This window comes from Crocodylus porosus, unplaced genomic scaffold, assembly GCF_001723895.1.
Source record: "Crocodylus porosus isolate Cpor-Errol unplaced genomic scaffold, CroPor_comp1, whole genome shotgun sequence".
NCBI lineage: Eukaryota > Metazoa > Chordata > Crocodylia > Crocodylidae > Crocodylus > Crocodylus porosus.
The window spans coordinates 62,270,239-62,296,460 of NW_017728943.1; the positions used below are offsets into that span (position 1 = coordinate 62,270,239).

Sequence of the window (26,222 nt, forward strand, 5' to 3'; positions counted from 1 at the left end):
GCTGTGCCCGCGGGAGCGGCCCGGGGAGCTGGCCCGCTTCTACACGGTCAGCGAGCCGCGGCGCCACCCGCGGGGCCACACCGTCTACAAGGTCACCGCGCGGGTGAGTGCGGCCCGCCCCCACGGCCCTCCCGCGCAGCCCTCCAGATGTGTGTGTGTTGGGGGGGAGGGGGCTGGAGGGCGGAGGAAGAGGAAGGGTCCCCCAGGCAGGAGGCAGTGGGGGCGGCCTCCAGGAGCGATTTCAGGCTGCAGTGTTGGCCTCCGCTCCGGGGCTGCAATTATATTTTGATTCTTGAGAGGGGGTCTGCAATAGAAATGGGGCTGCCCATCACCATGCCATAATAAAATCAGAGCTCCCACCCATTATTATTTTCAAATCTCTTACAGGGAGGCTCTCCTCTTATGGCGGGGGGTCAGCCCTCCCCTAATTTAAACCCTACTGGCCACTCATTCCCTTCAGGAGAAAGGGAGCACTGGCTCCAGGGAAGCCTGCGCCTCGTGGTGCCGAGGGGAGGCCGGGTTTGCTCTGCACCTGCAACATTGGGAAGGAGGAATTGTAGACAGTGAGGGCTGGAAGGGACCTCATCTAGTCCAACCCCCTGCCCAGAGCAGGACCAGCCACAGTTACATCATCCCTGCCGGGGCTTTGTTAAGCCGGGTCTTAAACACCTCCAAGGATGGAGCTTCCACCACCTCTCTAGGTAGCCTCTTCCAGTGCTTCAGCACCCTTCTTGTGAGAGCGTTTTTCCTAATGTCACTAATCAATTTCCTGATGGCCTTTTCCACCTCTAAAAGCACGTGTCACGCTCTGTGGCCACCAGGTATCCGACTTGCTGGGTCTCAAGCTTTCAAGTGTTGAAGGAAGATTTTATTTTTCTTTTTATGGCAGGGCGGGGAGGTTAGTTCTGTCACCAGGGGGTGGGAGTCAACAGCCGTCTTCCAAGTGACACTTCTGAGCTCTTTCCCAAATAAATGCGACTCTGCCGGTTTGCCCCTTTGGCACTGGTGCTTGGAGCCTATGGTTTCTTTTTAATTTTAACTTATTAAAAAAATAAAGCCAGAAGCAAGGCAGGCTGAGTAAACAAAATGAATGCCCATGGCGAGGTATACTGGTGCCATGAAAATCCTTAAAACACCATTATCGGTACTCCCGGGACTTGAGTTAAGATGATACTCTGTAACCTGGCTCACATTTCGACTTTGTAGACATGCGATAACTCTTCATTTGATGTTTTCTCAGTTGTGTTTAATGCAAAAACTGAGGAGGCAGTTTTGGTTTCTGTTTTTAAATCTCTGCCCCCAGCAAGTGTCATGTGGTGAATGGGATGATGTAATGCTGCTGAAGCCGTTATTCTCAAACAGGGTGCCATGGGATACCATACAATATTAGCAGCGTTAGGTGTGCCAACACTTAACACATGATTCACAGGATAAATCCAGAGTTTTCAAAGAGGAATATGTAGTGTCAAAAACATTTTGACCTGTTGTAGTCTCTCTGAGTCTTTTGCAAAAGAAAAATTGCCCTATTACTTTCCTGTAGTCAAGAAATGAGTGAAAGGTAAGAGCTGGCATTGTTCTAGGGGTGCCTTGAGTCTACAAAAGTTGAGAACCATGATGTCAAAGAATAAAAAATAGCTATTGTGATTGACTGGCAGGAGTAGTAAGCTTGTTCAGCACCTTGGCTAGGTGGGGGTGGAGGGGTATGATGACCACTTAGAGTGGGGGTAGGGGTGGTGGGAGTGGGTGGTTTTACCTGCCTGGGCTATTTGCATAGGGAATGCAGCTGCTGCTGCAGCCAACACTGCCTCCCCTGTACAGGGCAGCAGTGGCAGAGAGGGAGGGAGTCCTGCACAGGATGGGTGACTGGTGCCACCTTGGTTGGGGGGGCATGTGCCGCCCCAGCGACCAGTCAGCAACTGGGGAGGAGCCCCCCGTGGCCAATCTCGCTGACTGGGGGGGGGATGGTCCCCTCATGGCAAAACTTACTGACTGGTGAGCCGCCATGCTGCTCCTGAAAGTGGCTGCGGTGCTTCTGGAAGTGGAACCCCCATGTACCCCCCTATGTGTTGCCACAGCTGCACAGCAGCTATGTCGCATAGGCACCTTGGGAGCTGCCTCTGGGGTCCTGTTCACTTCCCACCCCTTTCCCAGATCTGTTGCTGGGCACAGCGCTGAACCTGTTGTGAGAGAAACTCCCTGGCTGGGGTGGGGGGGAACGACACACCATTCCACTCACCTGCCATTCCCAGATGCACTGCTGGGAGCAGAGCTTCATAGTGGTTAGGGGCTAGAAGGGACCTTACAGGTCATCTGGTCTAGCCCCTCTGCACTTAGGCAGAAAAGACTGCTGGGATAAGATGACGCCAGTGAGATGGGTGTTGAAACGCTTTTTGAAGATCACCGGGGTAGGTGACTGTACCACCTCTGTGGGAGCTTGTTCCAAACCCTTAGCGCTTGACTTGTAAAGAATTTTTCTGTATGTCTAACCTAAAGCAATCCTCAGTCAGCTTGTGCCCATTATTTCTTGTCCTCCCCTGCGAGGACCGTGGTGAACAGATGCTCCCCCCAGGCCCTGATGTACACCCTTGATATAGGCTGCCACCAAGTCCCCTCTGCATCTTCTGTTCTCCAGGCTGAATGGTCCTAAGTCTTTCAGCCTCTCCTCATATGACCTGGTCTCTAGGGCTCTAATCATGCACGTGGCCCTCCTTTGGACTCTCTTGAGCTGCACCTATGGTTGGGCAGAAGGGCTGCCTCTGCCGTAGTAAAGGCTTTGTGGCAGGATTCTAGTACCCCTTAATAACTGGGGCTGGTGTCCTGCTCATACCGTACCTATCCTACTACTGTCTGAACTTTTAAGGCCATACCAGAAAATGTTAGCAAAGTCAAAATTGTGCTACTGGCTAAATTCAGTTGTCATTCTGTTGTCCATCTGGCATGTGTAGCTGTTACTAAATACCTCAGAGGGATATGAGAGATCTCTGAATCCTGTAATGAGCAGTTATATAATACCCCAAGAATAGGGAAAGTTTAATTTTAGATAGCTGAGTATTGATTTTAAATGTATTGCCTTTCAATTCAAGTGAATATTCCTTAATTTCCATGTTGTATGAGAAGTTAATGTGGAGAGCTCAGCATTGTTACTTCTCTATATGATTCATTATATATACTGTACCTTTGTCCCTACTTAGGAGTCTCCATGCTAAGTAGGCAATCCTGACCTTTCTATTCTCTTGTCAAGTATGAAAATCTTTCTGTATTTTTAATCATCTTGGTTACCCATCTTTGGGCAATCTATTTCTGTTATCTCTGTTGATATGGGTGAGTGGTACTGAATGCTGTTCAAGGTAAAGATGTGCCATTGATTTAAGTATCTGTTTCATTTTATGTATATCACATGCTTATATTGTTAATGGTGTTTTCACAATTTGTTGTCCCATTCTGTATTTGTCTTAACTTTTATTTTGCTGTGAAGACTACAGCTATGAATTGAACACAGACTTTTTTCCCCTGAACTGTCCACAGACTGTCTGCAGACTTCAGCTATGTCCCCTTTTAGAGTTGATAAAATGATCAGGATTTAGAAAGCTCTCTTTCCTTCTCAGGAAAAGAGCAAGTATAGGACACAGAAAGTTTTATTGGATAAGTAATTAGGTATCAATAAGATTCTGTATATTTGACCTCACATAATATTATTATACCCCCAGATACTCTGTGGCACTTATTTCCTTCCCCCTTCTCTCAGGCTGTAGAATGGAAGATCAATTAAAAAGCAAACAAGCAAACAAACAAACACAAAACTTCACAGCTTCTTAGTTGAGTTATTCTATCTTCTCCTTTATCCCTACTGTTAAACCAGTTAAGGATTAAAAATTGACAAGTGGACTGTACACCAACAGCCCCTTTTGTTACAACTGCAGAGCTATTTGAATTGAGGCATACACAGATCACTTCCCTTTTAAGCAGAAAGAGCCAGTTTCTTCTACTTATTCCCAGGGGAGTATCAGTAGAACAAAGTACTGCTGAGTACAGGTGTCAGAATCTGGCCCCTGTGGGAGAGGACGATGGTCATGTGCCTGAAGCAAAGGATTGGAAATCAGGAGATGGTCTTTATTTCTAGTTCTGAAAAAATCTTATGTAACCTTGGGTGTAGTCAGTCACTCTTTACACCTTTCTTTTTTTTCACTTCATGAACGTTGGTGGTCGTGGGTGGAAAGGAATTGTGAAGTTGCGTTTGTTAATACTACAGAACACATTGAAGTTGGGGCTTGGTGTATGGTTAAGGGCTTACTTGTATGGTTAGGGGCTTACAGGATGAGCCCTATGAGGAGAGACTGAGGGACATGGACCTCTTCAGCCTCTGCAAGAGAAGGCTGAGAGGTGATCTTGTGGCCACCTACAAATTCATTAGGGGGACGCAGCAAGGGATCGGAGATGCTCTGTTCACCAGTACGCCTCTTTGGGTAACAAGGAACAATGGTCACAAACTGACAGACAGCAGATTTAGGCTAGATATCAGGAAATACTTCTGCACGGTAAGGATGGCCAAAATTTGGCATGGGCTTCCAAGGGAGGTGGTGCTCTCCCCTGCCTTGGGGGTCTTTAAGGGAAAGCTGGATAGGCATCTGGGTGGGGTCATCTGACCCCAGTGCTCTTACCTGCCCAGGCAGGGGGTCGGACTCGATGATCTGTTGAGGTCCCTTCTGACACTAGCATCTATGAATCTATATAAAATGTTACTGGTTTAATATTTTATTGGAATGATTTATGTTGTTACAGTTATTTTGCTCTAGATTTTTCTGCCTGTGAGAGTGACTTATATTTACCTAGATACTCTTCCTATATGAATGGGAGGATCTAGTGATCCTAGTTACCTAGTGAGGATCAAGAGCTCCCAAGGTGTTTGACTATTGTGAAGCTTTTCTGCATTAACTTTAAAATCTTAAACCACTATGTTGATACTTTTTTCTTGTATAAAATAGATTGTATGTTGCTCTATTATACACTAATGTAAGAGAGATGCATGAGATATTTTTGTTAAGTTAAACAAAAGCAAGGCCTTTGTTTGTTCCTTAAGAGTTCAGGAGAAAAACATTTTTCTCTTGGGCCCGACTGCTAATGAAGCCTCTCTTGACACAGAGGCAAGGAAAATAATGCATTCAGTTTTTCTTCATCTAACTGTGATGAACCCCATTTAACAGGCTTAGTCCAGGATGATAATGCAGTGGTGTAATTCTGTCAGTGTGTCTGAATAAATAAACTATGAGTGATGCTTACTTATCTAACATTTAGGACACAAGCCCAGGCTTGTGTTCATCTTAATTTTACCCCACATGAACTACTGTTCAGAATGATTGGCTCGGGTCAGTTAAAATCTGTTCTGGTTTGCTGTGATGCAGCATATGCCGAGTGCCCCAAATCTGTGTGAAAGTCATATCTAACTCATGGGAAATGTTAGCGTTTGCCAGGTCCCTGAAGTTGTAGATTCCCAGCTTTTACTCCAGATGACATGTTCCAGAGTTGTGCAGTCTGCTGGTGGTGTTCAGTTGACCACAGATCAAGGAGCCAGTCAGCCTGCAGGCAGAGTAAATTGGTTATTTTATTTTTAAAAAGTAAAATAATCACCAATGCATTAGTTGTTAAAAATATTTTAGCATCTCAGATCCCATGAAAGATGAAATATTTTTTGCTGGGTGTCTATTTTAGAGTATGCATTGGACTTCGCAAAAGTAGTGGTGTGCCCAGCTCTTGCCTCTGTGGGGCTCCCATTCCTGTCAAACTTGCTATGAAGGGTGTGGGTACAAATTTGAGACAGAGAAGAATAATAAAAGAAACTGTGCCAAATTATGTACCAAAGAAAAAAATTGTTTCAGGCCCTGACCCCACCACCTTTTTTTTTCTCCCTCCCATCCCTGCAGTTGGTTGGCTCCGTGGTTGATATGACATCATTATCACAATGCTTGCTGGGGCTGTCTCTCTCACATGGTGAACTGGTGATCTGCAGCTTTGGGGGACTACCTGGAAAAAAGTAAGGCTGACCTTCCCAATGTACTGGATACCCATCTTCTGACAGCTACTTAGGATATTCAGTGCATTTTACTGAAAATCGATTATTTATTTTGGTTTATGTATTTGTACATTGGTGGTAAAACTTGATTTAAGTTAGGAGAAATTTACTGTCATATATTAAACAGTTACTGAGTGAGGGTGCTCATATGTTTAACATGCCCTAAAATAAACATTTGACTCAAATGCACAGTTTTCAATATAGATTTTCCTGAATGCTAAGATAGCTTAACTTTATTTGCTATTGTTTTCCTAAAAGTAAGTTTTAGGGGTTGACTTTAAAAGACTGCCAGCTTTGGCAATATGGAAGCCCTGAACAAATCCTTTTCTTTTTAATTTCTAGCAGAGCTTGTGTAGTGTTGAAACTGAATGCATGGGGGTTCAAAATACAGAGTATGTGCGTGCCCAAAGCGTTTTGGTAGTGCTGGAGTGATGTAGCTGGCATGGTCCAAGAAATATGTAAGAGGCAAGAGTGTTTGTGGTTCAAATTGTTTATTTGACCAACTGCCTAGCTGGGTCGGATTTAGACAAGCTTTCAGGTATCACAGTCCCCTCCCTTTGGTCTCCAGGTTTGTCTAAGGTTGTCTAAGGCTATCCCAACTGCATAGTTGGCATAAAAGATATCACCCACACAATTCTTGCCTTTGTGTCCAAAAGTTTATCCAACATTTCTTAACAACTGTACAGTTGGCCGAACAAAAGATATAAGAAAAAACCCTTGTCTCCCAAAGTGTATTGAAACTTATTTTAATTTTAAATTGTGAAAGCGCACTAATCTGTAGAAAGTTAGAGAGATATTGTCATTTCTGTATTGATTTCCAAGAGTTCCCTCAAAGAAAAGATATGAAGAAGGCAAGATAAGAAAATAATGAACTACTGCATTATGTTTAAAAATTGACTAATTAAAATACTGCTTATTATAATAAAAATCATGATAGTGTTAATTGAGTTTCTAATTATTCATATTGAATATTTGCAGAACAGACAAAAACCCAGGTACTCTGGCTCTTTTAAATAACAATGTAGAAGATTGTTGTGGGGTATGTTTTATGTGAGAGATTTCCAGACCATGAAATAATAATAATGCATTGATCTGTTTGTATATGAGCTATGTCATTTAGTAAATATTGGATTGACTTTTTTTTGGTGATGAAAGATGCTTGCATTAAGGATTTACAAAAGATGCTGATTGCAAGATAAAAAAATTGAACTGAAAGTCTTGGAGTATGAATGTTGTGTGGATATTAACGCACATATTTGGTGTCAAAATTATGAATTAATGATGGGCCGGATTGAAGTGAAGGACCCTTCAGAGGTTCTAGCTTTTGTTGACCTTCCTGAAAAAGCATGGGGAACAAATTTAATGCAGCATGCCTTGAAGTTGCCATGGCCACTAGATATGGAAGATAATGTAATCTGTGGAGCGAGGGTCTGTGAAATGGAGCATCTCAGCCTTATTGCTGGCTTCCACTACCTGGCTGCGTAAACACTCATTTTTTCTGATTCTCCCTGTTTCCGTTTGGGTAACTTGCCTACCTGTCGTAGGGCTTTAATTAAAAGTGAATTGCAAAGCAAAAATCGTATTATGTTATGCTTTTGCTGTTCCTCTGTGATGTGCAACTATTGCCCAAGTTATCCCTTTCTGTTGCCTGCAAGTCCTATATGGGAAGTATCCTAAAACTTACTAAGGAAAGTGGAAATACTTTTTTGCACTGGGTTTTCTTACAGACATAAATAGGGATGTGGAAGTAATGACTAAAATACCAAAGAGTGAAATGAAAAGCGTGGCTAACTATGAAGTAAAATTCAAGTAAGCTTTGAGACTAATCACAAAGATAAAAATGAATAAAGTTTTGTCAGATGTAGGCTAATGGAGAGTTTAAGGGAAGAAAAAGGTTTCAGGGTAGAAACAAGGGGAGAAAAGACCTATTCCACTTCAGTTTGTTCTTTCCAAAAATCATATGGGGGTGAAAAGGGAGAGTACAGTGAAGGTATTGGCTAGTTGATTGAAATTAGGGATGCGTAAAGGAAGAAGTCAGTAAACACTTATCTAGTAAAGGTCCCCAGGAGTCAGTCCTTAATCTGGTACTGTTTAATATCTTCATTAATGACTTGGATGATGGAATTGAGGGTACATTTAATAAATTTGGAGATGACTTTGGGTAGCAGACACTTTGGAGGATAGGGTTGAGATTCAGAGTGAACTTGATATGTTGGAGAAATGGTCTGAAATGCATTTGATGAAGTTCAGTAAGGACAAGAGCAAAGTAAGGAACAATCAAATTACAAATAGAAAATAGGCAACAATTAACTAGGGTTCCGTACTGTAGAAAAGGACCTGGAAGCTAGAGAAGACTGCAAGCTGATTTTGAGTCAACAGTATAGTATTGTTCAAAAAAAAAGCTAATAGCATGCATTAACAAGAATATTGCATACAACTCAAGGGCCAAGTATAGTAAAAAATCCTGAGGCTGAATCAATTCAATCTTTGCAGGCTAGTCTAAGCTGTGTAGATTGAACCAATAAGCAAGTGAACAGACATTCTTTTTTTATTCCAGAAATGGAGCCAGATGTGTGCAGTGGCTCAGGCCACCTCCCTGCTTGGCTGGATCAGACAGCTTGGGCCAAAGTTACCCCATTCATCCTGCAAAGGCATGGGTGGGGAGGTTGTGGGGGAGGTGCAAGGCATCCTGGGGTGCTGGGTAGAGGTGCACCAGTACCTCAGTCCATATTGTATTGGCACTGGTAAAAGAAAAATTGACATTATTGGCAATCAGCTTTTTTTGGCTGCTGTGGCTGATTAATGTTGCTGATAAATTCCATGTGCATGTGGTCAGCTGCAGCATGCACTTGGCCAGGAGTGCAGCCTGGCAGTTTGGAGAGCAGTGTCCGACGGGTAAGTCTGTGGGGGGGAAGGGGTGTAGGGGAGGGAAAGGACATGGGGGGAGCAGATTGAGGCCCCCATGGTGAGGGACAGGGTGGGGCTGGGGTGGGGGCAGGCACTACCCAGCCAGGGCAGGGTGCAGGGCAGAGCAGGTGGTTCATCCAGGAGGCACGGGGGTAGTGTGGCTTCTGCTGCTGTGCACACCTGTGGGGGAGGCATGTCCCCCCAGATCTGTGCGTGGGGTGAAGGCTGGCTGCTGCTACTCACACTCAGGGGCTCTGCTGGGCTCTTCCTGGTGGCTGCACTTGGGGCGGGCAGTGCTGGAAGGGTGGCTATGGGGGGTGGGGAGAGCTAGAGCCACAACTGTAGCCACCTGTAGCTTCTGTCCTAGTGCCACTGCCACCTACCCCAAGTGCAGCCACTGGGAAGAGCCCGGTGCAGCCCATGAGCATGTAATGTCAGCGCACCCTTGCCCTGTGCACAGATGCTGGGGGCACATGCCCCCCATATCTCTCCCATGGGTATGCATATCAGTGGGAGCCTCCCCTGTGGAACCCTGATGGGGTGCTGGCTCTGTTCTGTGCCCTTTCCCACCCCACCCTGCCTGGACAGCCCCAGCTCTAGCCCCACTCCCTCCCTCACCACAGAGGCCTCAATCTGCTTCCCCCATACCTGTTCCCGACAACAGACTTGGGCTGATGTCAGCAATCAGATTGGTATCGGCAGATATGGCTGGTCAATAATCAGCCGTTGGTATAGGTCTTTATCGGTGCACCCCTAATGCTGGGGGACTGTGAATTAACTTGAAACTGGAGGAGACCTGGGACAGAAGCTCAGTAGACCATTTTAAATTAAATCAGTTCAGTCTAATACTACATCTATCCAGGTTTATCTTAAACCGGTTTTGACCATTTTGAAAGCGGTTTATGTGCACTGAACTTCTGTTGTGTTACAGATTTGAACCAGTTTCTAACCACTTACACTAGTTTATGGATAACTTCTGTCCCTAGCCAAGGAGAGTGAGTCTTCTGTTCTGTTCAGCACTGGTGAGACTTAATCTGAAATACTATGTCTAGTTCTGGGCACCATATTTCAAGGAAGATATATATTAACTAGACAATTGTCTGTCAAGAATGGTGGGGGGGCACAGGCAGGGATAGAGCGCCATGCCCCCCACATCCAAGCCCGCTCCCCACTTCCCTCCTGCTGCTTGGGGTCAGGGCCTGCTCCCCCCACCCTCCGTGCCACAGCAGCAGGTGGAGGGGAGGAGCATGCCTGGGCCTGATGCAGTGGAGGACCGGGCCTGAGGGTGGGGAGAAGACCCTTTGTGTATCTGAGAGCAGCAACTTTCAAGTGGCCTGAGGCATGTATCCAGGTAGTTATTTCACCTGTGAGGCAGAAGCAGCATTGCACCTCAGAACTTGTCTACATGTGAGCGAACCAAACTAAGTAAGTGAAGTTAATATGCATCCACAGTTTACTTGAAGCACGGTGGTATGTAGACATATCTATTCTGGAATGAATCTCTTATTTTGACATAAGTGGGTTTTATTAAGGATATTTTTACTCTGAAATAAGACCACGTACATACACGCTGACATTCTCCAAGATACAGATATGAACTCTGGTTAAACTTGGTTGAGATATGAATTTGGTTTTAATTTCTTGTGTGTGTAGACAAACCCAAGTGAGAACCTGGGTTTTAATGGTTCTGTAGCCCAGTGGTTCTCAACCTTTTTTGTACCAGGACCCATTTGTAAACACTGATGGCCAGTCCTGGCCCAGTGCCTCTCATGACCCAGCCCCACCCAGTGTGTGTAGGTCGGGGGGCGGGTATGTGGGGCAGCAGGGGTTGTGTATGAGGCACGGGGGTCTCAAGCAGCCCCTCACAGGCTGGAACTCTGAAAGCCTGCAAGGGAAGAGCAAAGGTTTCCCATGTTTTTTCCTGTAAAGGAGAATCCATCTTTTAAATTCATTGATCCATTTTTGAAGTTTGTTCTTGACCCTTTTGTATATTCTTGTGACCCACTTTTGGCTTGTGGCTCATGGGTTGAGAAATACTGCTCTAGATCCCCTTTTTAAAAAAAAAGAAAATAAGAGAAAACACAACTTTCTTTGACATGTTTTGCTGTGTCTGCTTTTGATTGGAATTTCTTTGGGAAAAAGTCAGCCGCAGTCAAGTATACAGGCAAGTACCAACATTTTGAGGCATAGCAGAAAGACAGAACTACAAAGTACCCTGGAGAGAAATGTGCACTGAAGGCTGTGGATAATGCGGGGAAGTACTGCTTTAACAAACTGAAAGCCCTACAACAAAGGAGAGGTTATGTACAACTTCAAATCAAAATGAATGGGTATAACTAAGCCACACCTCATGCATTAGTGTGGCTCTAATAGCAATAAATTGCTGCACAGAAGGATTGACAAGATTAATGGGAAGGTGTTCTGTGTGACTTTTATTTTAAGTGGTCCCTGATATTAATTTTGCTTTAAGATTTAGATCTTAGAAAAAGAGTACAACTAGCAAGCCATATGACATGTTTAGTTTGGTACAGTTTTGAATTACTGCAATTTCTGCCTTGCTAGATACTCTGAGTTTTTACTTTGTATTTTGATAATTTTTACTAAAATCGGACATAACTTAAATCTGCTGACTACAAATTGAAAAGGAAGGGCAATAACTGCATCTTCTGTGTGGTTTCTTTTTATCATCAGCAAATTATCGTCTGTTCGTCTTTTAACTTTGCAAACTGAAATTCAGGCACTGATCTGCTTTTTGTTTTTGTTTTTCAGATTGTTTCAAGAAGAAATCCAGAGGATGTCCAGGAGGTAACATGCTGACACTTGTGAAAATGCTTCTGTTCATGTTCTCATTACTAACTTTTGAAGTATCTTTGACTTAATTTAGTAATTCCTGTGTGTGTTGTCGTTGAAACTAAGCAAACCTTTTTTTCTGTGTTCATCTGTCTTTTGCCTTAGTAGTTCAAAAGAGCATAGCAAATGTAGCATGTTGCAACTCTGCTATCAGTTATTTTGTAGGGAAAATCATGAATCGTGATTTGAAACAAAAATTGAGGGAGTAAAGTGTCTTTTGATGGCAAAACCACTTTGATAACTTTGCAGCTCCTTTCTCAGGGCTGGAATTGGCAAATTGAGAGCTACTTTAACCCCTACTGGTAAAATTAGAGATCACTTCACAATTTAAGTCTTAGGACTCAGCTGTAGGTAGTCTTTCCCACCTTACCCAATACTTCAGTGAAAAACTTACATCAGTACTGTCTGTTAATTGAACAGGGTGAATTGAAGAGTATGGGGGTGGTAGAAAGGGGTTAGGAGGCTTCAGTTCTTTTACTGTATTTCTCTGCCAGTCTCCTTAAGTAGTAGCCTGTCATACATTTAAATGAAACCATTTTATTGCTTGCTCTTTGGCTCTTTTTAAAAGAGGGCCTGCTGTATTCTTGTGGTTCCTAAAAACTTCAAAAAGCTGCCTGTGAGAGAGAAGTATGCATGATATGCTCTACTTTTTTTTCAGAAGAGAATTACATTACTTTTCAATGGCTTCTGCTTGACTAGTGGCTTGGAAGTTCAGAGAGTGGCTTATTTCATTACCTAAATGAGTGTACTTCTCTAACCCCAAGCCTTGAACCTAAAGTGACATGATGACTTTTCAGGAATCATGTAAAACATGCATGTATCAAACTTCTGATATAGCTACATAGGAAAATGGGCCTGGAATGGCCCTCTGGGACATCAAGTGCAGGCATCCATGTATCCAGTGAGTCCTAGAAATCCTCCTCTCCAACCCCTTACGCACCATAGCCACAAAGCATACAACAAAACAAAAACCACCCTACAGTATGCCACAGGTAAAATGAGGGCTCATGGGCATGTCCTGTCATTGCAAAAGTGGAGAATCAAATGATGTATGCTCCAAGAATCACAGGGAGAGGGTCATACCTCATGATACAAAGGAAATCAAAACCTCTCACTATCCTTGCCATTGGGCCTGGGAGATAAATTCCTTCCAACCGCAAATTTTAGGTTTGAGCAGAAGGGCAAGACCTTTCACCAAAGTCCTTGTAGCAATTCTAAATACTAGCAGGCATGCCAATTCATGCCAGTCAAAATTCCCATCTTTAGCTATGACCAGTGACCAAAGTATTAGTGATTCTCAACAAGGGTGATGAGCCTTGGAGTGCCATGACATTCTTTTAATATTAGCACTGGTAGGTACACAAACACCTACAGGAGTCACAAGATAAACCCAGAACTTTCAAATGGGAGTTGATAATGTTAAAAAAAAACTGTTTTGTTTTTTCTGAGTTCTTTGCAACAGAAAAGTCTTGCTCTATTATTTGTTTGTTGTCAAAACATGAGCGAAAGTAAAGAACTAACATTTTCTAAAGGGTGCCTTGAATATAAAGATGAGTGCCTTGAGTATAAAGAGGTTGAGAGAGACTACTGTACAGGAAGGAACAAACAAAAAATCAGCTGAAGCTCCAAACTATTTATGAGGGGAAAACAAATTAATTCCTGGCCTCTGTAGGCAGCTCAGCCCTCTAAAGCCCTGAAACATGGGCTTCTTCTCACAGCTAAGGGTAAAGTTGATACCTTGTGAAAGGAAAACCTATAAGTGAGTGAAAAATCTCGTATGATTAAACATGCTTTGGTTACTAGTGACTTTGCAGAGGTGAGAATTTGTGAATATAACTTTAATTGTTCACTTCTTTGGAATAGTGGTGTAGGAAAACTGTGAGGTCTCTTCATACTTTACCATTTTTTAAAATTAAAATATCCTATCACAGTTAGCAAGTCAACCTGGGATCTTTTTTTGAAACTGCATTATTGTAGTTTGTAGCTTGATGTTCACCTTTTCCAGGGAGAATCCTGAATTGAACCTATCCATGAACACACTCTGCCATTACCTTAATCTTCATTTTGTGGGAATAACCATTTTATAACAACTGTTCGTGAGCCATTCATCAGAAAAAACACCTTGTAAGTGCCTTTTAGTTAGAATATTGCATGGTTCTATTCTTAAAGTGGTTGTGAAAATATAAAGCCTTATTTCTAGTGTAACTGTTTAATTATTGCCTTCACATATGACTAGGAGAACATGGGTGGACTCTTCCTCAGTCTAGTGAAAGAAGTGGCATAAAATGTCCATAACTTGTTGATGGTTTCCCAATCCTAATAAACCGTGTAAAATATATGGCATATTTTGCATGCAGTAGCACAGGTGTTAGCTGTTAAGGGGTTACTGTAACATACTCACTTCTAAAAAGCATGCCATATAGGATTCACTCCCACAAGGGTGAATGTCATTTGCATTGTAGCTATAAGGCATACACACCTCTGAACTATAGTATAGAATTAAGTTTTGTCTCAGTAATAGTGTGAGTTGATCACATCGCAAATTGATATGTTACAGAATATCTGAGGGACTTGAAGATTCTGGAGGAGTGGCTGAATACAGTAGGAATTTTGATCATGCTGGGATATATCCACAAATTATTTAAAGTCAGCACTTTTGAAAATCCAGACAAACTGTAAAGTACTTTTCTTGAAAAAGGCAGAAATATTTTAGCAGTCTGTGCGCTACAGTAGGTCAAAGGCAACTCTGCAGGCAAAGGATCAGTTATTGGCTCCTATATCTTCAACTTGAATGTGGGAACTACTAATGGTCTGACAAAAGGAAATAAGGAATTGGGTCAGAGATGTTTGGACAAAACTGAAGCAGGAGGTAAAATTTCCATGTTTGCATATACTGTAACATCTGAAATAGTCATAGTGATATCAGAAAGAGAGATCTTTTTATTTAAATATTTTTGCCTATTGCGTACCACTTGTTTCCTTTTAAAACTGTAAAAGAATGCACCTGTAGTCAAGAATTAATTGAAGAAAGCGACAGCTGCGTAATCTTTCAGTCATGTTAACTAGAAAAGGGGGAGATACCTGCTTAGCTTTGAATTGGTTCTCCCCAGTTAATGGACCAAATTTTTGCTTCTGTTTCATTGATGTGGCTCGATTCATCCTTTGGTACACTCATGCTGCTCTTTGCTATGAGCTGGTGGAAAAGTAATTGCTTTTAAATATATGTTCAGATTTCTTAAAAATGGACATAGGGAAAATAAATTGCTAGCAACAATCACTAGCATACCAAATTGTGCATACAAAGGAAACACATTCAGCTCTTGGGTTGAGGGGAGGCAACTAGTATATGCTATTCAAGGGTAGAAAGGAGGGAAATTGTCAAGTGGTACACTGGTTAAGCCATGTTCCCACTTAAGTGCTATGGGATTTTTTTTAATATTCATACAGACCAAAAAGGAAACTTGCCCTTTTGAGGAAACAGTGAACAAAACTGGAACACCACATATTAGTGTAAAACTTACCTAGTTACTTCAGATTATGTACACACTGTACTACTTGTTTTATGTACCATTAGCAGTGAATTGCACACAGAAAATTTATATTAGCATTAATATGTTTCAACAAGTTGCCACCATGGGTAAAGATGGCTGATGTTACCACATATACCCCACACCTTCTCCCCTAAAAGCAGCTGGTGAAAATTGGGGCATGCATTATATGCAAGGCAAAGGGATCCCTATAGGTCTGAAAATTTGGCAGTGGGGATCCTACTGGCTTGCCACACATGGTGTTAGTGTTGGGATCCCCCAGCCTGCTGTCTAGAAGGCATCATTTGGGGAAAGGAAGTAGAGTCACTGAAAACCCTTGAGCAAACAAATCCTTAATTTGGCATCAGGTCAACTGGATAGAGTAGCTAGCTGGGATGGTTGACAAGTATGACCACATGACTGTGGCCAAACTGGTGGAGAAATTGAAAGACAGAGGTCGAGCAGCTCCAGTACAAACACAAGGCTAATGAGGCCCATTTTGAGCGTCAGCAAGAGCTCACTCTCGAGGCATGCCGTTCGGAGCAATCAGATGCCAGCTGCACCCCAGAATAGACACCCCAGAGGTGTTTCTGAGTAACTCCCTTGACATGGTGACTTGCCAGCACAGCAAGAAGGTGATGGCAGGAGATCGGGAAACCGCCCAGAGTAAGGTAACCCTGTTGGCTGTGGAGGCAGGAGGGAGGAAGGAAGAGAATTCCCCTAACTGCAACAGCCAGCCAGCTGCTGAGGAAACTGGTGACCCTGAGGTCAGGCTGAGGAGCTGCCTTGGGGAGGAGCCCAGTTGGTCAGTGGCAGAGGAAACTGAGACTCTTGGGCAGGAGTTGGGAACCACCTCCATGCAGGAAGGTCTGGACAGGAGCACCAGGACCCCCACTGATTACCTGGCTGGGCCGGAGGAGCCAGAGGCCCAAGGACAGGAGGCCGCCCCCCTGGTGCAGGGGCTCGGCGAGCAACTATTCCCCAGGGCATCCTTGGGGAAAACCAGGAGTAATGGCCACAAACTCCTGGAAGACTCTTTCAGGCTTAACACCAGGAAAAACTTCTTCACAGTTAGGGTGTCCAGACTGTAGAATAAACTCCCTCCAGAAGAGGTGCAATCACCTACCCTAGAAATCTTCAAGAGGAGACTGGACAGTCACCCCTCTGGGGTCACTTGACCCCAGTTGTCCTTCCTGCCAAGTGCAAGGGGGCTGGACCCGATGATCTTGCAAGGTCCCTTCCAGCCCCTAACAACCTATGAATCTGAGAGTCAGAGGCAGTGTTTATTGTCACTACTCTGGGAGCCATGGCAGTGAATACTATCATTGCTCTCCCCCGCTGCCAAATTTCTGAATCCATGGGGGAGCTCATGTGCTAGATGACATGACCCTACCTGCCGAGTCAGACCACTTCATGGGGTTGGTCTGTGGTTGGATCCAGCATACAGCCCTAGATCCTATGTGCTGGGTTGATCCAGTGTGCGGGGGTGGTAGCAGGCTCAGTTCTCTAGCTGCTGCTACTCGGTTTCTACCAGGAAGATGTTTTCGGAAGGAAGCTTGAAGAAGAAAAAGCCCCAAGTTGAGTCATTTTTGAATTTTATATAATTGTTGAGGTCAAATGTCACCTGCATTGAACACCTTCAAGAGTAAATTGGGTGCTTATCTTGCTGGGATCCTATGACCCCAGCTGACTTCCTGCCCTTTGGGTGGGGGGCTGGACTCGATCTTCTGAGGTCCCGTCCAGCCCTAATGTCTATGTTTATGAAATCTACCTGGTATTACATGTGTACTTGGAGTTGTGTTCTAAAGTAGGGTGTAAATTCTTTATTTCCTCTAAAAAAAAGAAAAGTATGTCATTTATTATGAAATGTCACATAAGTTTTATACTTATGCTCATTGACTGTTCTTTGTGTTCTGTTTGTTTGGTTGATTGGTTTCTATTGATGCATTTTTAATAGGAAATCATCCTGAACTTAATTTCTGGATCAAATTTTTCCTTATTTAGGTATACTTTTCATTGTTGACTTATACCTTAAACATAAATAGTCTGTTCAAAATATGATACAACCTGAGTGGATCAAGTGGAAGTATTGGATTTAGAGTCACTTTTAGCCATTATTCATGTAATAACTAGAAATTTAAGCACAGCGTATATGCAAAGCTGGCAGTGGGCTAGGTATGCACAAAAACACTAATGTCAGATGTTTTTCTATTAGATATGCTGTAATGGAAATGGAATCATTTACAGCTGTTAAGAAATATTCCCCATCAGCAGCTGCTATTTTCTTTTTCCCCAAAGAAATATGGCCTATCCCAGTTAGCCTTTAAGAAGAAAAATCATCTAAGAAGTGGATACAAAAAAATCCCCTTTTGTTGTGAGGCAGTTAAGGTTGCTACATATACAACAGGCTCCAGGCAAATTTAGAAGAAAGTGAACAGTTTCTTAACGGTCAGCTTAACTGTCTACACATATGTTGTACTAGACTTACAAGTGTGTGCCTTAATATAACTGTGACTACTCTACAGAGGGCATTGCAACCTCAACTCTGTTTGCAGTTGCCTCAGAGATGCCAGTCTTTTGTCACCACTTTTTAATAGCTCATCTGTATGTTACCCTTTCCCCAAATTACCTTCTTCTAATGCAACCAGCTACTACAGGAAGTACCCCAAACTGTTGGCACAGAAGGGAGATAATTTAGTTAAGGGGTGTGGGCAGAAGTATGAAAAGTGGTAATTGTAAATTGGAGGAGTAGATGGCTCTGTAGTAATTGCTTCCTTGCTTTTGTGGGTTAGTGTCAGTAAAGTAATGTGGGTGTAGCAACCCCTTGTAATGAAGTTCTTGTGAGTTTCTTTCAGTGTTCATTTGTGGAGAAGAAACCAATATTTGTTGTGAAAACTGTTACAAGTGATTCAGTTGTTCTAACCATGGCAAGTAGCCTGTTACTACAGAAGTATTGCATGCCTCTTACAGCATATGCTATCATCAAATATCCTTTAGTACTGCACTTCTGTAGCCAGCAGATTGCATTGTGGTATTGCCCAACCTTCAGATCTGATTCCTCTCCAACATGTCAGGATAGGAACTTTGTTAGCTTTGCTGAGGCAGCATCCCTGCAAAGACATGATTTCCCTGAGCTGGTCAGAGGATGACAGGGCGACCTTGAATCTTTTGTTTTGTAAGACATATTGGAAGTATTATTTTTCTTCTCCTGCCTAATATGAGATCACTTGCATCAGTGAAAAACAATACTATATTAGTGTGAAAATGGATCTTTTTTCCTGGCAGCCTAGGTATTGTATCCTAGCATCCCCATTCCTGTAACTTAATGGCTGGACTTCACATTCTTTTGCGCGGTTTTATGCTCTTCCTTTTCAGTATATACTGCACGGAAAGTATTGAAAGTTGAGGTTCTTTAAAAATAACTTGGATTGGACATAAAAACACGAGGGCATCCAAAACAAAATGCTGAACAGACAGGTCTCAGGGGATCCACATCTTGAGAGAGTCCTACATTCTTTATTTGTTCTCCTGTGACTTGTCAGCTACCAACTGCAGCTGAATTTTGAATGTAGTGGTATGTTGCACTGGTATAACTGAGTAAGGAGAACCAGTGACTATGGCGAAAATTTTAGTATGGCAAGGATGCAACTAGATTAAACAGTCTATTATTAGTCTGGTTATGAAAAAAATGCGTGGGTCCCATTGACCTAAACTTTTGATTATTCCATAACTATATCTCATGCCTGCCGACATTTTTTTTAGAAACCTAGTATTAAGACATGCCGAATGCTATTTGGTTACAGAAAAGTAAGACATTTCTATCAAATGAAAATGAAATCTTCTTACTAGCTTTGTTTATCAGTTTCTTAATATAATTTTCTTTGTTTAAACACATTGTTTCTTGATTTTGTTTATTCTTGGAGTAGAAATTAGAAGCTAACTGTTCCCATCAGTCAAATGAATGAATATGTAGCTTAGAATATATTTTGTTGTGTTTCAGTATATACAACTCTGTAGGTATGTTTGGATAAAATATTTGGATCAGCAGTTGCATACATTTCAGGCATTTTTCACCGTTGTTCCGCATTAATATTAAGGCTTGTTATAACACTGCAAAGAGTCTGAACAAAACAAGAGCTGGCACATGAAGTGCCTCCACCTCTTTCACAAAGCAAAGTTTTAGCACAGTAATATCCAAATTCAATTTGGACTCTGGGAGAAAAAGCAGAGCAAAGCAAAGAATTCATTTTTTGTTTATCCATTTGTAGGGGAGAAAAACTAATAACTGGGAAAGAAGGGTGGGAACTGTATGTTAATAACTGATACAGTATTTAGTTCAACTCCATGGTTCTAGTTACTTTTTGTCAATTGTGGTTTTATATGTGAATCCTTATCCTTACATGGCATAATGTCTCAGTGTTTTCCTGAAGACGCATGTTTTATTTAGAGGCAACAGTGTTGTCAGATTTTCAGTTTTGGTTTGTTTGAGTTTTTTCTTTTAAGGAAAGATAACAACGAACTGTTTCCATTTGAACTTTACATTATGTCATCAGATCTTTACTGAAGAATATGTTGTGGGCTAAGTTGTTGTTCTGAGTATTTCTGTCCTGTTTATAAGCATCCCCCCCTTTAAAAAAGCAAACAAACAAAAAACTAGCTGATGCTCTAAGAAAAGCTCAATGTTGTTGAGTGGTGGATTGCAAAATAGCTTCCATTCCTCTTTCTTTTGCTCCCCTATTTGCAGCATTGGAGAGCTATGACTGACCTGTTAGGCAGCTTCACTCTCTCCCTGTCATCACATTCCTTTAGGTTTTTTGTTTTAATATGTTGTTCTGCTGCAGTCCTTTTAGTCAAAATGGGTCTTGGGGGCAGAGTATACACATATGTAAAGATTATGTATGGCTGTCATACCTAAATTGAATGATATAGTGTGTAATTTTATCAGACGGAGAAAAATATTGTGAATTAAAAGACATTTGCTATAGGTAATTTCCTTATAAAAATGCATTTAACATTAGTCACACCTAGAAAAAATATTTCAGTGTGTGAGAGCAATTAAACTCATTCCTGCTTTTTTCCCCTCTCTCCTTCAGATAGTCGTTTGGAAGAGATACAGTGACTTTAAGAAACTGCACAAAGATCTCTGGCAAATTCATAAAAATTTATACAGACATACAGAATTGTTTCCACCTTTTGCCAAAGCAATAGTTTTTGGTAAGCTTACTTTCTTTTTGGTTTGCTAAAATTGTTTGATACTAGCTAGTTTGATAATAAATACATCTCAGTGCAGAGTTCCAGGACATACTTTTGTTTCTACTGCACTGAAAATATGCTTTGCTTTTAATAGTCAACATTTAGGCCTGACATGAAGATACCAACGATTGTAAGCATGACTGGGTCATGGTTTGTTGGATAAAAAATAATTATTGAGTTGCATGGAGCTTTACAAGCAGGAAAACACAAGGTCCCTGCCCTCAGCGGGTTCCAATCTATAATGTTAGCTATGTGAGTAATGCTTGCTTGCTGCCAGTAACAAGACAAAATAGTTGCATATTGTTATATGGACATTAAAAGTTATTGTAATTTATAGTGATCCTTTAAAGTAATTATAATACGTTTGTCATGGGAACTCTGTCTTAGGAAATATTCCACATATGAAGTTAATTTCCAGCTTTATTTAGTAATGTTTTTGACACTGGAGTAGTGAATTAGAGCAATGATCTTAATAGAAACATCCTTCATAATAAAAATAAAGGAAGAAGAGGCTTCAGAAAATATGATACAAGATCTTACTTGCAAATTGTTCCTTCAAGGAAATGTACATTTATAATATTTTCTCTTCCCTGTAAGAAGTATTTGATTGAGAATTAGCATTTAGTATAGTTGATTGGGTGTTTAAAGTAAAATGTAGTGAACTTTTAATAAAGTAGAACAACTGCAGATACTGAGAGCTGTTACACTCGGTCAGAGGTAGGAAAAAAGCTGAATAAAAGAAATTGCTTATAAAGTTAACATTAAGGAATATTGTAGACTGAGGTGCTCTGTTTTAAAGGTGTAATGAGTGTCTTTTTCACAGTAAAGTTACTTGTGTTTTTGGTATGTTAATCTTACTGTAACTTTTCACAGAGGATTCTAAAACACAAAGTTTATGTCATCTGAATAAGTGGATACAGCTCTAAACTTCAGGAGGAGAATAGACCTCATTTTTATACTCTTATATACATGAGTAAGAATAAGCCCCTTTCCTATGTATATTATGTATTACATATTTATTACAGTCTGCTTATAGTAGGAGCTTGTCTACCTCTCTGTTAGACATCCTGCTTTAGTTTATTTCACAACAATCAGTGACAAGATAGTAGATTTCTTACACTTTTGCCTGAAAAGTTAAAGCTTCTGTTCTGATCTTTTTAATTGTATAACTGTTATTTCAACAAGTTTGTAATCAACAGACCGAAGTAGGCCTCTCTCTCTTGTTTTAAGGTAATTATTCCATTAATTCTCTTTATAAAAGAGGTTTTACATGTGGCATCTAGGAATGGTTGAAGCTACCATTGGCATGAGGGCAGGCCATTGTCAGTACTAGATCATTTACTTATCCCTGTTTTGAGCATGAAAACATGTATGTACATGTATGTGATTATATAATGTAATTATTTTGACAGTTTTTAAAATTTGGGGCTTTTAAAATTTAAACATAGTTAAATAGAGCAAATATTTCTGCCACGTTTCATCTGTTAAGTTCTAACACAGCTGAAAATCCAAACCTAAGGTAAGAAGTCCCAAACCATTTAGGTTCCTGTTCAGAAGCAACTCAAGATATGTCTGTGCTGCAGTCAGAGGTGTGCTTGTGGACACACTTGAACTGTTTTGGCTGCTGACAGCAGTAAAATTGCACAGCATAGGCTCCAACTGCTGAGTAAATAACTAAGATCCTGAACTGGGTTTCTCTAGCACTTATCTGCATGGTTCCTGTGTAGACAGAACTTAAGTCAGTGGGAATTAGGATGCATCTGTGTTGCATGTGCAGAAGTAAATTAGCCAGCACAACCTTCTTTGTTGGTCCATTTGAAATTGGCTCTGGTATCTCTTCACTATGCTGCAGTTGCTTCTATGACTGTATCATAGCTATACCTCTGAGCGCCTAAGGAGCTTTTGAAAATGGTATCTGTCTACTTAAAAGGAAAACTTTTTAACTAAAGAAATGCTGTTAGTATAAAAACATGTATTTCTTAGATGGGTTTTATATGGTTAACTAGCCTGGACTGGACATTAGGGAACCATAATCTGTATAGCTCCCCTATAATTAGCATATTCATCAATTTGGAATTGTGTAAAGTTGGATCTTACATTATTTACATATTCATTGAGGTATTGCTTTGGGAGACTAATTGGAGACTAAAAAACACTTTAAGGCTGTGATTGTTATAATAATTTTGGGATAGCTTTTTTGGTGGCCTCTCTACTTGTGTGAGTCAGATTCTGTCAGTGTCAGTAGAGAAGGAACCCAGTGACTCTTGACTTCAGTCCCATTCCTGATCAGTCTTTCAGGGCAGAACTACCATGTACCTCAGTTATGTCTTTTCAGAATACACTGCACATTTTTTTTCTATCCTCTACTTGCTGCTGCACAGGGGAAACCTACATTTCAAAGTCAAGCATGTAAATATTGGGTGATGCCAAAATATTAAATATTAAAATATTAAGCCTTAATGCAGGTCTGTTGTGGAAGGCATTATGATCTAGTCTTTAGTTGCATGGTTGTATACTTTTGTTTTTGCCTCTGCTGCATTTTGAGAATGGTTTAGCTGAAAATTTACAAACAAAACTGTTCTTGAGGTAGATACCTGGCACAGAAAAGTGCATGCTTCAGCCATTCCGGATAAAAAGTTTTATAAGCAACTGAAAAAAAGGACTTGTCACACAAAGGATTAAATGACCTTGACTTGAAACAATGGTGTCTGCAACTTGATCTTTGACACTAAACCAGGATGGCATTTAATTTTAACTGGCCATGAGAGATGCAGAACCTGTAACAGATTACCAAGAAAATTGATCTGTGATGTAGATTTTATAGATATCTGTGTAAAATCTTGTAAAATGCAGAGATTTGGGGTTCTCTTCCAAAATCCAGCTAAGGGCCTTGTTACACATTAATTTTAGGATTGTCCCTGGATTGTCCACACATTAACACCTGAAACTAGTTTTAAACACACTTTAGGTTGTTTAAAGTTACACCACTCCAGGGCAGGTTTATCTCTGATCTGTATTACCCAGCTTGTGTTCCATTAATGCATGGCCACTTCCCACAGATGAGCTGCCCAAGTTGCAGTCCTTCAGCATCCAAGGATGCTGTATCTCCTTTCCTGCCCTCCTGTTCTGTGTGGGCAAACTTTCCACCCCATGAACTGCGCTGCTTGGGAGGTGGTTTTGGCATTAAGCCAACTCCCCCTCCTGCTCCTGGGAGTGTGACCTTCCTACCCTCTGGTGTGCAACCTTGTGTAAACAGCCTGCAGAATAGGTGCTAGCTAGGCAGATTGCAGGGTATGGATAGATTTAGGAGTGGAGCCTAGGGTAGGGTGGAGGGGGTGCTGGTGAATAGGGGGCCAGACTGGGTCCCCATGATTTGGGGCTTCCTTCCTGGGGCAGGGACAGTAGCTCCCTGAAAAGCATGTTCCCTCACTTCTCCCACCTCCCAGCCATCCCAGGCACCATAACCCCCTTCCTTTATCCTCCCCCAACAAAAAAACCCTAAATTCCATTTTATTAAAACGTGAGACCTTCTTTATTTACTTCCTCTTCATTTATTTTTAAATGCTTTTTGTTTTACTTTTTTTTATCCTGCAGTAGCTGACTTCCTTCATTTCCTCACCATTTCCTCACTCCCATTTCCTTTTCACCTCCCATTTCATTACCCAGCCCTATCCCATTAACTCTCTACCTCCCAACTTCATGTTCCCACCCCCAACCTATCTCTCACTCACCCCCCGCCTCCCACCTAGAGCAAGGATAGAAGCCTGTCCTGTCGCACTAGCCCTGTCATGGCAACTCACAGCTGTAGCTTCTAGTCTGGCCCCTGCTCACCAGTCCTCTAGTGCCAAGTCATGGCTGCGTAGGTGGGGGGACAGTCAGAGAAGTTATTTAGCCCTAGGTTCTGACTACTCCAAACTTGAGCTAGCACTAACTCTGATCAACATTTGAGCAACTCAAAGTGCAGTGTATATAACAAGACCTTTAGTTGCATCTAGCTTAATTTTATTTTGCTTATCTGTGAAATTGGAGTTAGAGCACGTTACTGCTATGTCAGCACTTGCATGCTGCATAGTTAAGTGAAAAATATTTTATTTGTTTAATCTTGAGTTGACGTCATACCTGACTTGCAGAGCAGAGTGGTGATGGGTGGACAAGGCATTTATAAAACTTATATTTGCTGTCTGAGATCAAAATTGAAACCAAAGGTATGGTGGCTCTTAAAGGGTAGGGAAGAGAAGACAGGAATTCTAGTGGTGATTTTCAACCAGGCTGCTGTGGCAGACTGGGATCCTTGAGATCCTGTCAAGGGTGCAATGGGATGCCATGCAGTGTAACTTAGCACCAATAGGTCTGCAGACGTGATTCACAGGATAAACCAAGAGTTTTCACAAAGGAATCTGTAGTGTTAAATACATTCTGGGTTGCTATGGTCTTCCTGAGTTCTTTGCAGCAGAAGAATTGCTCCGTTGTTTTAATGTTATAAAGAAAAAAGTAAAAACAAGGAGTTGGCATTTTCTAAGGATGTCTTGAGTCTAAAAAGATTGCAAACCCATGGCATTAGAGTGTAAGATACCCGAAAATGAAACTAAGATGACATGAGTGCTCTGGATTTGCTAGCTTCTTCAAAACAAGTAATTCATGGAAATCTGGGTCTGTGGCTAGCCATTCTTGCATGAAACTGTGTAAGAGCAGAATTGTGGGTGAACTGTATTCTGAAAGACCTCCTTATCCTATTGTTCTGTACAAACAAAAGTGATACAGTATAGCTTAGAAGGGGAGGGAATCCACAAAAATATTCAATGTAGTTATTTTTTGCTGCTTGTATAAAATGCCTTCTGAAAAAGATACTACATTTCAGTGAGAGAGGAGCAACAGAAAAGCATGGGAAAGGAAGAGGTAATGTAAATCTGAAAAACAAAAAGAAATGAAAATAGCTTATGCTGTCTTTTTGTTCCCATTCAGGCATTTCTTAGAATTATCATAGGCCTTTATCTTCAGAAGGTCAGCTTTGGTTGCTTTTTTAGTGGGGGACAAAGTTAAAAAAAAGTTAGTAGATTTTAAAGTCTTTCAAATGTTTGATAGGCATTTGATTTTAATTAGTAGACTGATTTTTGTGCTGTAAGCGTAACTCTGTTCATTAGTGAAGTCCTTTACTTATCACTTTACCGTAGCAATTTGCAGCGATCTTTTTGGTGATCATGGCAATCTGACCATTTTGAAGCAGTTACTTGTTAGCATTGCCATATGTTACTGACTTGTAAAAAATGTATCTATATTAAGAACTTCACCCTATCACTTTACAGAGAATGGCAGATGTTATAGTTTACAAATGACATTTATCAGTTGTTCTATATCAGTAATGCTCAACCTTTCTGGCTGGCTAGGTAGATGAGCAGTGCCCAACCCCTCCATGGGCTGGATCTGGCAGGACTCCAGCCAGCCATGTAGAGTGGGGACGGCAAGAGTGGTGGAAGGGGGCGTAGGCTAGTCTCAGCCTGGCCCTACAGTAAGGTGGGGCCATGATCTGGACCTGATCTGGCTGGATGGAGGGAAGGGGGCATGTCCCGGCCCATAATGAGCTGTGTGGGAGAAGGGGCTGTGGCATAGCTCTGCAGGGG

At 41.7% G+C, this 26,222-nt stretch overlaps 1 protein-coding gene across 2 annotated transcripts in view; it reads left to right on the forward strand.

Annotated features, from left to right (window-relative positions):
- The first annotated feature begins 6 nt into the window (after positions 1 to 6).
- RPS6KC1 (ribosomal protein S6 kinase C1) overlaps positions 7 to 26,222 on the forward strand; it is a 137,191-nt gene continuing 110,975 nt past the window's right edge. Inside the window, exons 1-3 of one of the 2 annotated variants that reach the window (XM_019549457.1) lie at positions 7 to 103; positions 11,744 to 11,779; positions 20,445 to 20,565. The gene's annotated coding sequence lies outside the window, so the exon portion shown is untranslated. Of the gene's footprint in view, positions 104 to 11,743; positions 11,780 to 20,444; positions 20,566 to 26,222 lie in introns of those variants that run through there. The other variant, XM_019549456.1, reaches the window with a different exon arrangement.